This window comes from Triticum dicoccoides, chromosome 7B (genome assembly GCF_002162155.2).
Source record: "Triticum dicoccoides isolate Atlit2015 ecotype Zavitan chromosome 7B, WEW_v2.0, whole genome shotgun sequence".
Lineage (NCBI taxonomy): Eukaryota > Viridiplantae > Streptophyta > Magnoliopsida > Poales > Poaceae > Triticum > Triticum dicoccoides.
This window is the reverse complement of record NC_041393.1, coordinates 54,863,709-54,878,162: the sequence shown is the minus strand read 5'-3', so window position 1 is coordinate 54,878,162 and position 14,454 is coordinate 54,863,709. Positions and strand designations below refer to the sequence as shown.

The 14,454-nt window shown below is 45.8% G+C and overlaps 1 pseudogene; it reads right to left on the bottom strand.

Annotated features, from left to right (window-relative positions):
* Nucleotides 1-14,454, bottom strand: part of LOC119336528 — a 48,133-nt pseudogene that overhangs the window by 31,137 nt on the left and 2,542 nt on the right.

The window sequence follows — 14,454 nt, the reverse complement described above, 5'->3', positions numbered from 1 at the left end:
TATATATATATATATATATATATATATATATATATATATATATATATATATATATATACTATATACTATATATATATACACACACCCTAAAGTTCTCCGGTTTCAAGCTCTCAAAATATCACAAATCCAAGTGCCCTATCTCAAGTTTAACTCCGACCAAGAATCCAAGCAGATACATCATTAAACATTTGAATCTAACACAAACAACATTTCTATTACTCCAATATCTTTGTTTTCTCCCTACTAATCCAATCCAAGATAATGTAATAGTTCATCAATTTTCACAATCATGCTGATCATATTACACATATAAATCCAATATATCTCCGGTTGATTATACTACACACCTTTCCAGTTTCAATCCGCACCCTAAAGTTCTCCAGTTTCAATCTCTAACGGTGTGAATCTAATAGTAATCATAACTATGATCCAACCATCTTCCCACCTTTCCCAATCGCCATCGCCTCAACGCTTGGCTCCAAGTACAATGAATGAGGACAATGACAGTTCGCTCCCACAAACGTTTTCATCCCTTCCACCATACCTCAGGTGCAATCCGCTCCCTACAAGTCCGACATGCATCCTTCGCTTGGCTTCGGGTTGCTATGTGCGATGCCTCAATCCCACAACATCTCATGTTTCCCTGTTGGGTGCCGCTATAGCCACACAAGCAGTCGGCACCGCAATTGCTAACCCACGAGACACAACACGAGAGCACGACGTTACCTACCGCCAAGGCCACAGACACACGGCGAGAGAACATGTGATGCCGAATCAAGTCAATGGCACAGAACCCGCAAACAAAGAAAGGACACCAAGCCAAATTGACGGGAAAGGAACAATGCACGGGAAAGGAACAATGCACGGGAGGTGTGCGAGAGGGTGAAAACCCTGTCAGCCGCATCGGGCTTTGCGCCAAGCCGTTGCGGCAATGTCGATCTTCACGCGATCGAATAAGGCTTCTCTTGTGCTTTCTCATCGCTCCTCTACAATACCTCAACCTCCTGGATTACTATAGGACGGCCCGGTGCATGTAGCTCCCGCTTGCGCAGGGTCCGGGGAAGGGTCCGACCACTTTGGGTCTATAGTATGCAGCCTTTCCCTACATTTCTGTAAGAGGCTGTTTCCAGGACTTGAACCCGTGACCTCTTGGTCACAAGGCAGCAGCTTTACCACTGCGCCAAGGCTCCCCTTCTCCTGGATTACTATAGATCCAAAAAATAGAAGTTATTTATCCACCAGATTTGTTTTCTACTACCCTCCTCCTACTGCATCAAAAGGAGCACAAACACATAATAAAAGCAAGATCAGTTGCTCCAACAAGGGCTCATACCTCTAAAATTATCATCTATTCTAATTAATCCAAATCATCCTCCCATGATTATCTTGTACTCGTAGCATTCTTGGGGAGGGCTAGCAAAATCATCAGTCTACCAACCACAATCCGTTTGTATCATCTCCATGCTCATATCCATATGGGGCGCATACAAGCTACCAAGCTTAGGTCAAAATATCAGAAAATCCAGGTGCTCATGTTATCTCCAACCTAGAATCCAACTAGTAATATCCAAGATCATCCAATATCCACCAATACCGCGTTCATGCTAATCATACTATACCTATATAAATTCAATACATCTCAGGTTGATCAAGCTACACCCTAAAGTTCTTTAGTTTTGAAGCTCGTGTCAAAATATCACAGATCCAAGTGCCCAATCTCAAGTTTAACTCCGACCTAGAACTAGAATCGAAGCAGATATATCATTGAACCTAACACAAACAACATTTCTATTACGCCAATATCTTTTTCTTCCATCAATTTTCACAATCATGTTGATCATATTATATTCATATTCATATTAAATCCAATATATCTCTGATTGATCATACTACACCCTATAGTTCTCTAGTTTCAATCTCTAAAAATGTGCATCTAGTACAAATCAGAACTATGATCCAACCAAACCCACTATCATGGTTATCTAAGTGCAGTATGAAGCAAGCTTCCACTGGATGACTATAGATCCAAAAAATTATAAGTAATTTATCCACCAGATTTTTTTCAAGATCACATTCATCTAAGTAAATCCAAACTGTTTCAAGGTTATTAAAGATCTATTTATCCAGCAATATAATATCACTTCATAAGTCCTACCCTCCTCCTACTACTGCATCTAAAGGAGCACAAACACAGCATAAAAGCAACATCAGCTGCTCCAACAAGGCTCATACCACTGAAATTGTCATCTATTCTAATTAATCCAAATCATCCTCCCATGATGATATTGTACTTGTAACATTATTGGGGAGGGCTAGCAAAATCATCACAGTCTACCAACTACGATCGTACCATCTGCGTGCTCATATCCATATCAGGCACATACAAGCTACTAAGATTAGGTCAAAATATCACAAATCCAAGTGCTCAAGTTCTCTCTAACCCAGAATCCAACTAGTAATATCCAAGATGATCCAATAGTCCACCAATACCGCATTCATACTAATCATACTATACCTATATAAATTCAATATATCTCAAATTGATAATGCCACACCCTAAAGTTCTCTAGTTTCAAGCTCGTGTCAAAATAGCACAAATCCAAGTGCCCAATCTCAATTTTAACTCCGTCCTAGAATCCAAGCAGATGTATCATTGAACCTAACACAGAAAATATTTCTATTACTACAATATTCTTGACTTTGACTCTTGTTCTAATTTAGGATCAGCACACGGGTGCTCTACTTGGGGTTGGCCCTCGACGTTGTGACTCGCACGGCCTCTGAAGCTTGCCAGGCTTCGCCTTCCCTCCGCTACCACATCCCTCTTCGACTCTCTTACCTTGTCTACCGACTCTTTGTGCCATCATCGTCTCAGTCACATGTGTGGCTCTCATCTCTCATCCTTAGAACGATGTGGTCTTCTAGGATCTGTCTCTCGCAATGTAACTTTAGACGGTCAAGTTTGTCTGCTGGGTAAACATGTTCAGTTACCATATCCTCATAGTGAGACTGTGTCTCAGCGTCCTTTCAATCTTGTTCACTCTAATGTTTGGGACCCAGCTCCCTTAGTCTCAAAAAGAGGCCATGACCACTATATTATCTTTACAATTATTTCTCTCAACACAAGTCGATATATTTTATGCCTTCTTGTAGTGAGGTCTAATCCATCTATAAGAAGTTTGCCGCCTTGGTTCATACCCAGTTTTCCACTACTATCCATGCTTTCGTGCAGATTCTGCTTGTGTGTATCTCTCTCATTTGCTATGCAGATTCCTTGTTGAGCAAAGCACACTTGCTCAGTTCTCTTGTCCTGGTGCTCATCCTTAGAATGGGGTTGTTGAGCGCAAGCGTCGTCACCTACATGAGGCGTCGGATGGGCATTTCTTGATATCTAACTTTTGATTGAGTCTCGTCCTTTCTATCCACGTTCATCCTCTCCTTCGGCCTCCCCCATTGAGGATATTTCTTCCCTCAATTTTCCTGATACACTTATCACTCATTTATTGCCCTCGCCCACCTATCCTAGCTTATCCTCCCATACTATTATTATAGACCCCACACGTCGCCACATGCGGCTTCCCCACCTCGTTCATTACCTGAGGCTACCTCACCTCGCTCATCCATGAGGTTTCCTCGATGATTCCCTTTTATCATCTTCTTCACTGCACTTGTGATCCACGTGTTGTGGATCCTTCTAATGAGTCATCTCCCTCGGCTAATATGGCCTTTCCTGTTGGCAACGCACGGCCTAAAGCTCGGCCTACTTATGGCCTCCGAGCTCGCTCGCTTCTGCTTATTGGCCCTATGGTTATTGGTTATTCTGGCGTCGCTTTTCTCGAGACGACTTCTTAGTATGACACATTTGGTTCATCATGAATAGCAGCATGCGATTGTAGACAAGATTGTTGCTCTTGCACGCATAGGCATGTGGGATATCATTTCTCTTCCTCCCCGTTGCATGAGGTCTACATATAGCCACCACCTGGGTATTCTCTTCCTGATGGCATGGTTTGTCATCTTTATCGCTCTTTTATGGCCTTAAGCAAACCCCTCGTGCCTAGTTTGAGCATTTTGTCTCAGTGGTGATTGCGGCTAGTTGCCGTCGAGTGCTCATGATCCTACACTTCTTGTCCACCTTTCAACTCGTGGTCAAACTCTTTTTCTATATGTCGATCATCAGTGCGATGACTATTAAGTACATTGCCTTTGTGAAGGCTCATCATAGTGGGTTCTTATGTCTGATCTTGGTCCTCTTCGCTACTTCCTAGGGATTGAGGTTTCTTCTACCTCTAATCGCTTCTTTATCAAGCTCATCACCACCTGCAGCTTTCCCGCCTCGTTCATTACCTGAGACTACCTCACCTAGCTTGTCCCCAGTGATTCCCCCTCATCCTCTTCTCTACTACACTAGTCATTCGTGTGTTGTGGATTCTTCTGATGTGCCATCTCCCTCGGCCGCCTTGCTCTGCCCTTCACTATATGCTTTGCTGCATTGTCGTCGCGGCTAGGATGGTGGCAAACTCACTGGCGCCGATACCTTTCACGCGACATTGCTAGAGCCTTAATCCTCTCAAGTTGCATGAACGACCGACCGTTTTATTCTTTAGAAGAACTCGATGAATTTGGTAGATCCTTTTAGGAGGCCCCCAATGACCATAGATCGAACCTATCCTATTTTTACAGTGTGATGGCTGGCTATTCATGGACTAGCTGTACCTACTTTTTTTTCTTGGGAGGGGACACTGCCACCATGGCTGCTAGCATTCCCTCTCTCAGATCATGAAATGTATGGGAGTGAGACTAAGAGAAATACGAGAAAGGAGACAATTACTAGCGTATTAGGGGAATGAGGCCCAAATAGAACTGTTGAGATGCCCACTACCAAAATAGTTGGTGTGTCTCCAAAGTGGGCCACACTTTTGATGCAAACAAGACCGCGTGGAATATAGTCATACTCCATCAAGCTCAAATAATGCATCATCTACTACCAGACATGATAATGCATCATCTACTACCAGACATGATGGGCACATCGATCCATGTAGTGATTTTCATGACAGTTATCATCTGGATACTCAATACAACAATAGTTGCCCGAGCTTGCCATCAAACATGCTCGCCGAAGATGTGGCCGATGTACAGGGACGGTCAGATTAAGCGTTTTAGTAAGCATGTGGTGGCAGTAGTGTGGATGCTCCACATAGTTGCAGCTTGCTGGGTTTGACCACACGCCAAAGATGTAGCTAGCCTTCAGCCTACATCGGTTTACAATGGTACACCTCCTCTTACTACTTCATATGGAAAATTGCAGTATTGAGTTGATTTCTCTTGCCCAAGCAATTGTAGTTTGTATTGGAAGTACGCTTCTCTGGCCCCACACAAATAGTTCAGTTTTTTTAGTACTAATAAAGAAAATAGCTTCAAAGTTTACCACATTCATAATAATCATGCAGCTATTTGGTGAGCAGATATATAGAAGTACGACTACTCGAAATTGGTGAGGTTCATGTGCAAAATCCTAAAGGTCGTGCTACATCTACTTCAAATAAGTTTTACTTAATTAATACACTATAATTTTTTTAGAAAATAATTAGCACATTGCAATGTACTCCCTCCGTCCCAAAATTCTTGTCTTAGATTTGTCTAAATACGGATGTATCAAGTCACATTTTAGTATTAGATACATCCGTATCTAGACAAATTTAAGACAAGAATTTTGGGACGGAGGGAGTAGTTTAAACACAGTAATATGAGGGGATGCACTGAAGCCAGGAAAAACTAACAAATTGATGTTTGAAGATAGAAGACCCAGTTGCCTTGATTTCATCTGGACTGGAGGAAGGTTAGCTTTAGTACCATGCATTCTCCTCCACACAAACAATTGCCTACTCAAAGTGGTTCCCTCGATGTCCATCAGGTTGAACGCTGGATGGGATACACAATATACTTCTGTGAGTTTAGTAAAAAAAAATCCTGCATAACAGCCAACACCAGTTATATTGCAAAAATACTGAATTTGTATTTCCTTTTAACAAAGATCTCAACCGTAAAAGAACTTTCATCAGATTTAGAGGAATATTATCTGAAGTACTATGTAAGTGACACCATATTGGCAATTAACTTAATATGGATCATGCGTTATTTTGAGATTCAAACAATAGTACACTTTATTTCTGTATTCTCTTGCATAACTGTGATTATGAAACTAATATGATATTCTTCTGACATTTTTTGCATGTTTACATACTGCTTTGTTTATATCACTTCTCGAATTTATATATAGTACCAACTTCATAGAAATATAATGTGGGTGCATAACAATAATTTTTTAGATCAATCAAGCCAGTAAAGTGTGTAAGTTTATCAAATAAACTTATTCTAGAAACATTCATATCTGCTTGCCATCAAAATATTTACCTCTATGTTCGTGCTACAATCTGATTTAACTTTTTGCGGGTTAAGTCAAACTTAGCGGCCTGCTACAAAATCAGATTTTTCTAAAATATTGGTACCATGGCAACTTTAGTTTAATTCAAAAATAAAGATATAACTACTGTTGATCGTTGTGTTTCTTCTTCGCAACTTTAGCCTTCTTAACTCAACGGAACTATATATGAACTTATTTTTTCTCAATTACTCAGCCATCATAAAAATGATATGCACCCATATCGCATTGCAGTCTTAAGTTTGAGATTTTTTTTTAAGTGAAAATCAGTAGGGAAGGCCACTACTGAGCCAATTTCAGATTTTAATGGATACTGTACAGATGGTATGGTGAAAGTTCCAGATAATTCAAGTTAGCTAATTTGATATTTACTCTTTGTGCTCTGATTAACTAGATGAGACTGTTATGGCCGTAGAGGCCCACCGGGCAATCTTAGCCCACAAGTTATCTTAGGTTAATTCTTATACAAGTTATCTTAGGCTAGTTGTTTTGAGGTTATAAATATTAGTTGTAAGATACCTTTTCAGATTAAGCAATAAAGATAGTTCTATCATATTGCCCGGCTCCAGAGGAGCCGGAAACCCTAGCCACACCTTGCCCTAGCCGCCGCCGCCCTTCTCCTCCCTCGCAACGGCGCCAACGCGCCGGAGCCGCCGCCCTCGGCCCCAACCCTCGCTGTCCTGCCCCTACAACCTAAGGAGCATAGTCGGCAGGAACCCTAGTCCTACCAATTTGGTATCAGCTAGCTTCGGTTCGATCATGTCTTCACCACCGCCAAGCCCGTCTCTTCCGCTGCCGGTCACCTTGTCGCCTCCGGCGACCACCACGACCGTCACCCCGCTCCTGCCCGCGCCGGGATCCTCTGTCGCGCCCGCCCCCACCGTCCTCACCTGGGAGGACGTGTCCGGGGTGCTGCGGGACCTAACCCAGGCGGTCCAGGAGATCCACCTGTTCTTGGCCGGGTCCTACGGGCCGCACTCGGTTGCGCCGCCCATCGCCGCCCCCGCGCCGCCGTGGCTGCCGTGGCAGCCGCCGCACCAGGCGGCCTTCGCCGCGCTCGCCGGGCCGCTACAGCTGCCATCCATCGCCACCACCGCCCAGCCCTGGCTGCAGTGGCAGCCGCCGCTCCTGGCGGCCTCCGCCGCGCCCGGCGCAACAGCGCAGCAGCCGCTGCAGCTGCAGCAGCCACCGCCGGTCAGCTCCGCCGCCCAGTATGGGATACCCTACGGCGGGAGTGCGACGACCTCGTTCCCATCAGCGGTCATGTCTTCGCCGCCTCCAATTCCGCCACCACTGCCACCACCGCTGCTGCCCGTCAACTCCACCACCGCCGCCGCTTCATCGCTGGGCATCACGGCCTCGCTCTCGGCGCCGATCTTCCCTGCACCCGGCACCGCGCCGGGCCACGGCCTGCCGCCACCCCTCGTCCAACACGCGCCGCCGTCGCCTCCCCCCGTGCCGCAGCAGTTTACGCCGGAGGCCATGGCCGGCGTGCTCAACGACTTGGTCGTCGCGGTCCAGGGCATCCGCCTCTATTTGGCTAGCCCGTACGGGCCGCCCCCGCAGCTCCATCCGGCCGTGACCGCGGGACAGCCGGCGCTGCCATGGTACTCCGTCCCCGCGGCCATCACCGGGGGTTACCCAGCGCTGCCCTCACCGGCGGCTCTGACGCTGCCTTGGCCACAGCGGCCGACGCCAGTGCTCGGGGCGCCAGCCGCGCTGCCAGCAGCCGCCCAGGGCCTGCAGTGGCCGGCCTACTCCGTCCCCGCGGTCATCGCCGGGGGCTACCCGGCGCTACCATCGCCGGCCGCTTCCACGCCGCCCTGGCCCCAGTGGCCGACGCCAGCGCTCGCGGCGCCACCCGCCCCGCCAGCAGCCGCTCAGGGCCCGCAGTGGCCGGCCTGGGCCGCGCCACCCAACGCCTCGCCGTCCCTCCCGGCGGCCACAGTGCAGGTTCCGCCGCCGCCACCGCCCAGCCCTAGCCTGGGCCGGTCCGCGCCAGGCGGTCTTCCGATCCAAGAGGTCCGGTTCCCATCGTCACCATCTCCGCTTCCGGGCTGGCTCCACGGGACATCGCCTCCGCCGGTTTACACGGAGGCCCGGGAGCCGTCGGGTTCCCAGTTGCAGCCCGAGGCGTCGGGGGCCACGGGGGCCTACGCCGGCCTTCCCACCATGGACCAAGCACCGTCATCAGCTCTCCGCACCGCTGAGGCAGTGGGCCATGGCGCGCCAAACCAACAGCCGCCCCGGTTCGCCAAGCTCAACTTCGCCACTTATGACGGCTCAGACGACCCGCTTAACTGGCTCAACCAGTGTGACCAGTTCTTCCGCGGGCAGCGCACACCCACGTCGGAGCGCACTTGGCTGGCTTCCTACCATCTCCGCAGGGCCGCCCAGACATGGTACTACGCCCTCGAGTACGACGAGGGCGGCATGCCCCCGTGGGAGCGCTTCCACGAGTTGTGCCTTCTTCGCTTTGGACCGCAATTACGCGGGAGCCGATTGGCCGAGTTGGGCCGCCTACCTTTCACCTCCACGGTGCAGGATTTCGCCGATCGCTTCCAGGCCCTGGCGTGTCACGCGCCAGGTGTGACGGCCCTGCAGCGGGCTTGAGCTCTTCGTCGGCGGCCTTCCGGATCACATTCGCGTCGACGTGGAGCTTCGCGAACCCCAGGATCTCCAGTCGGCCATGTACTACGCCCGCGCGTTCGAGCGCCGCGCGGTGGCCATCCAGCAGGAATCACCGTCCCGGACCGCTGGGTCGCTCCCAGGGCCGGATTCCGCGCAGGGTCGGCCTGCGCAGGCTTATGCGGCACCCCTCGCCGCGACTGAGGGACGCCCGTTCCGCCGGCTCACCTCAGCCGAGCTCCTCGAGCGTCGCTGCCAAGGATTGTGCTTCAACTGCGACGAGCCCTACACGCCCGGCCATGCCTGCCCGCGACTCTTCTACCTGGAGGTTGCAAACTACATTCCGGAGGACGCCGTCGCCGCCGACCTGGCCGCCCCAGCTGTCGAGAAGGTGTTTGACGCTGGTTGATCGCCTCGAGGAGTTCCGCCAGCGCTTCCCCACCTTACAGCTCGAGGACGAGCTGTTTGTGCAGGCGGGGAGAAGTGTTACGGCCGTAGAGGCCCACCGGGCAATCTTAGCCCACAAGTTATCTTAGGTTAATTCTTATACAAGTTATCTTAGGCTAGTTGTTTTGATGTTATAAATATTAGTTGTAAGATACCTTTTCAGATTAAGCAATAAAGATAGTTCTATCATATTGCCCGGCTCCAGAGGAGCCGGAAACACTAGCCGCACCTTGCCCTAGCCGCCGCCGCCCTTCTCCTCCCTCGCGACGGCGCCAACGCGCCGGAGCCGCCGCCCTCGGCCCCAACCCTCGCTGTCCTGCCCCTACAACCTAAGGAGCAGAGTCGGCAGGAACCCTAGTCCTACCAGAGACAAATTTAAGTCTATACGGCACATGACATTACTAAGTTTTCTTAATATCTAAGATAAATATGTTGATCACTTTGCAGTTAATTGATAATTTTAATTGATGTATAAAAGAAAATTAAGTGCTCACACTATACTTGATTGTTCAGACATAATCTTGATGGTAGCTCATCTTCGAGTCTTTTTTTTTTTTTGAGTCTTAGTACTCAATCTTACACCAGTTTCCTTTGTTGTTGTTACCTTGCAGATTTCGTGTGGAGGTCAAAATCCTGCATGGAGCCACCATTTTTTCAGTTCAAGAACCTGCACTTCTGTATTACATATATAACAAAGGAAATATGCAGCTGATCTAATTATCTATACTTCTATTTCTTATAACAGGGTGCGCTTATGAAAAGTTTGCCACAACCCTTTTCTAAGACAAAAACGTGATATTCTTGTTTTTCCTCACAACATTGAGCAATAATAACCACCATGAGAGTATGCTAATAAGGCATATTCCCTTACTGATAATCCAAGAGTTGATGTTTCTTTTCTTAACTGACGAGAAAGAACAGAAAACCAAATTTAGGATGTCTCTGTTTTTGTCAGCTTCTATAAAGAGACTAGTGCATACGAACAACACGATTACAGGCCTTCTACCATGCAGTGACCTATACTTATGGTTCTCTTTCCCTCGAAGGTTATTTATACTGTTACAAGACCATAGTGCGTATGAAACTAGGAGTATTTATCAAGCTTCAGTCATCCCATAGGCTTTGAAGTAAGTATATAATGTTATTTGTTTGTTCTCAGGCATATAATCTTAGTTTTTGGAGAAACACCCATAATCCAAATAAGAACCGTTGTATGCTAGCTAGATTGTGTTGTGCAAATGAAGGGAGCTATATCGAGAGGGATTATCTAGATGGGGATTATTGTTCACATAGAAATCTGAGATTATTTGCCACTAGAAATGAACACCGGCCCTCAGAACATCAGCACTGTGCGTGTCTTTCCACAAAATTAGAACTCAATTTTTTTAGGATCATATAAAAGAATGGTGGAGCTTCTTAAGCAGGGAGCTATGCAATCAAGCAGTAGTATATCTGGTAGGTAGGAAGATGAGTTATTCACTAGGTAGTGTATAAAAAATAACTGACAAAAATCATGACTTTGTTAATAACGCAACCATGTTAAGTAAACAAAAAACCATCTTTCATCTAGTACGCAGGAAGATAGGTTGTTGAATAGTACCACAAGAGAACTGGGAAATAATGCAAAAAACAAACTGATAATGTTGTACTCCTTCCGTCCCATAATATAAGAACGTTTTATACACTAGTGTAGTGTCAAAAACGTTCTTATATTATGGGACGGAGGGAGTGCTATGTAATTTACAGAAATGGTCAAGCATTTCCATACCTGATGATTTCATGAAAGCGTAGCTTTCAGATTAAACACCTTATAACCGCAGTTCCAAATGAGAAAAATTGTGTCACAATTCAGGTGCACTGATTTTTAATATTGGAGCTGAGACCTGTCACGAGGGCATAATCTATTCCATTAAAAAATAACATTTTCCTTGTTTTGCTCATTACAATTTCATTATCACAGCTGAGACCTATCTTGAACAGAGTTAGGCATCATCTATTTCATTAATCAAATGACCTTTTCCCTATTCTGCCCAATTTCATGATCACAGCTGAGACCTATCTTGAACAGAGTTAAGGCATCATCTATATAATTAATCAAATGACCTTTTCCCTATTTTGTCCAATACAATTTCATGATCACAGCTGCATATACTACCAATTTTTATCAACGACGGAAAATTGCTGGAGATTAGAGCAATTATGCAAGAAAAGCAATGGAAATATTAATGATTTAAAAAATAGACAAAGCAGGATCAAAAGAGACATCATACAGGCTATCACTTACGTAGCGGTTGCTTCTGCTGCTAACATTTTCCGTCACAATCATCACAGCACCAGAATGCACTTGATCATAGTGTGATCCATGTGAACTTGAGATCCTCGATAGTTGATACAAATGCTCAACAATTGCCCCTTTTGATGAACCCAAACCGAAGTACATATCCCCAATCCATGCGGCTGCACATAACAAGTGGAATTTAGAAGGAAATCGCTGTAACGTATAGCCATAGGCAGGCAGGGAATGACTGACTGAACATGTGACTTGTCCGGTCATCCCAGCACATTGCATGCTATTGAGTTGTGCAGTTTACCCAGTAAACTAACCAACCACACACAATTGATCGTCGAGCAACAGATCGGTAGAAGAACAGCTGCTGCATAAACCGTGAACCACACAACTGCTGCATTGCCATTTAGTTACCAAATGGCGGAGCAGATTAGATCTATAGCAGCAACAGTCTGGATTCTGAAATTCTCTAGCCACTTCACTGCATCCACGGCTGGTAATCTTATTAATCGTTACTGCCATATGAATTCGCTTGTCCAAACAACGCAACGTAATGTATGGTTGCTTCTGATTCCTGAGGGGGTGCACAAAAGAGCAAAACCAAGGCATGGTGCAGTACCAAGATGACCCAGTAGATCTAGCATAACAGCAGCAGAATTCTTCCAATTGTCCATTGTCAATATTCACTCAAGCTTCTTAAGTTTGTCAACAGATGCAACCTTCTCTTGCTCAACGGGGAAGTACTTGATTCCGATGAGATAACCAACTTTGCTGATAACCTGAACAATTTGCACGAAATTATGATCAGGGGATGTATTGTGTACACAACGCATAACCTACAAATGCATTCACATTCCATGGATTCAGATCAATTGTACTCTGTATTTGGAATTAAAGTGAAAATGTCACAACAAAGCATGCAGGGGCATTGACAAGAGTGTTGACTTTACCTCCAACCCTTTAATTAGATCCTCCCTTGACTGAGAAGCTGAGATACATATCCTAGCTCTGGCAAGTAGTAGTGGCGTTGCAGGAAATGCAACAGTCACAACAGCAACCTAGAATTATAGAACATGCCACATTAGCGAAAAGAAAATCAGAACTTCGCCAAATAAAAACATAAACATGAACTGCTTGAGAAATTCTCATGCAAATGTAATAAACAGATGACGACGTGCATCCAATGGATGGTCGCTACATATGAGAACTCACATTTTGTCTCAAGCACTCCCTTGAGAATGCAGGAATTTTAGCAGGATTGTAAAGCATGATAGGCATGACAGGTGAGTCTTTATTGTTAGAAAACGTGAGGAAGAGAGAATGACCGAACATTTTTCTGTATTGAGGAGGAGAGAGAGATATACAAGGTTACATGGGCCTGGGCCTCACTCTAGACTATGGGCCTGGGCCTGTACAAGACAAACACAACATACTTCACTCTAGACTATGGGCCTGGGCCTGTACAAGACAAGCACAACATATATACTTAACATTTATCTCCCAGCACCTCAAAACCCATTTTCTGAAGCTCTGAACGGAAAAAATTGCTGTTCTCCCGAATCTGAGCAAGTTTCTTGGCCCCTATTTACAGCAACCACTGCGATAGGAATTTCCCCAAGACAAGAGACACATGGAAACCATAAAAGCATTAAATCCTTCCTGACATACCTCTGTTAGATCCATCTTCCCCAAGGACGACCTTTATCGCGGAGGTGACCTGCTGGACTGCTGGAGGCGACATGGATGTTGCATAAATATGGGCTGGGCATGCGTGCTTGAGATGGTGAATGATCTCCTAAGAATATAGAATGGTATATGGGTCAGATTTATCAAATATATATCGTTCAGTCAAGAATTGGTAGGTGAATCTTTCATACTTTTGATGCTGCAATATAACCTCCGCACGATCCAAACGATTTTGTAAATGTTCCCATCATGATGTCAACATCAGCTGGATCCACTCCTAGTAGTTCACATACACCTCTTCCAGTCTTTCCAACAGCTCCAATACTGTGTGCCTCCTCTAATATGTGTAGGCCTATTATAAGATGTTTATAAAAACTCCAAGTCAATACACTGATACATCACTACCAGTTTGAAATTTTTGAACAGCTTATGAACTGCAGTACTCCCTCCGATCCAAAATAAGTGTCAACTTTGAACTAAGGTTAGTTCAACCTTAGTTCAAAACTGTGACACTTATTATGGATCGGAGGGAATACTATGTATGACATAAGTAACACTTCTAGCGTGCAAAGGAACTACAGTTTTTCATTACTAATAACAGAACAAGGAGTCAGTATGCGCAATTCTCACACCTTGTATTTCTTGCAGACAGCCATAATCTCAGGAAGGTTGCATAACTCCCCTTCCATGCTATAAATTCCCTCAACAATCACAAATATCTTCTTCCATGGCCTGTGTGTACGAGGTCGCCCCCCTGCAATCTGCTCCCTCAGTACGTCTCCTAAATGTGCAGGGTCTGGAAGAAAGTAAGGGAAGCATTAAACTTCCTGCCTCATCGTTAAGTGCACATCATGAGATGCAGCTGTTAGTGAGCTTACTGTTATGTTGAAAAACCCGGACAGTAGCCCCTGAACCCCTGGCTCCATTCACTATAGAAATATGGTTCACTGGATCACTAACT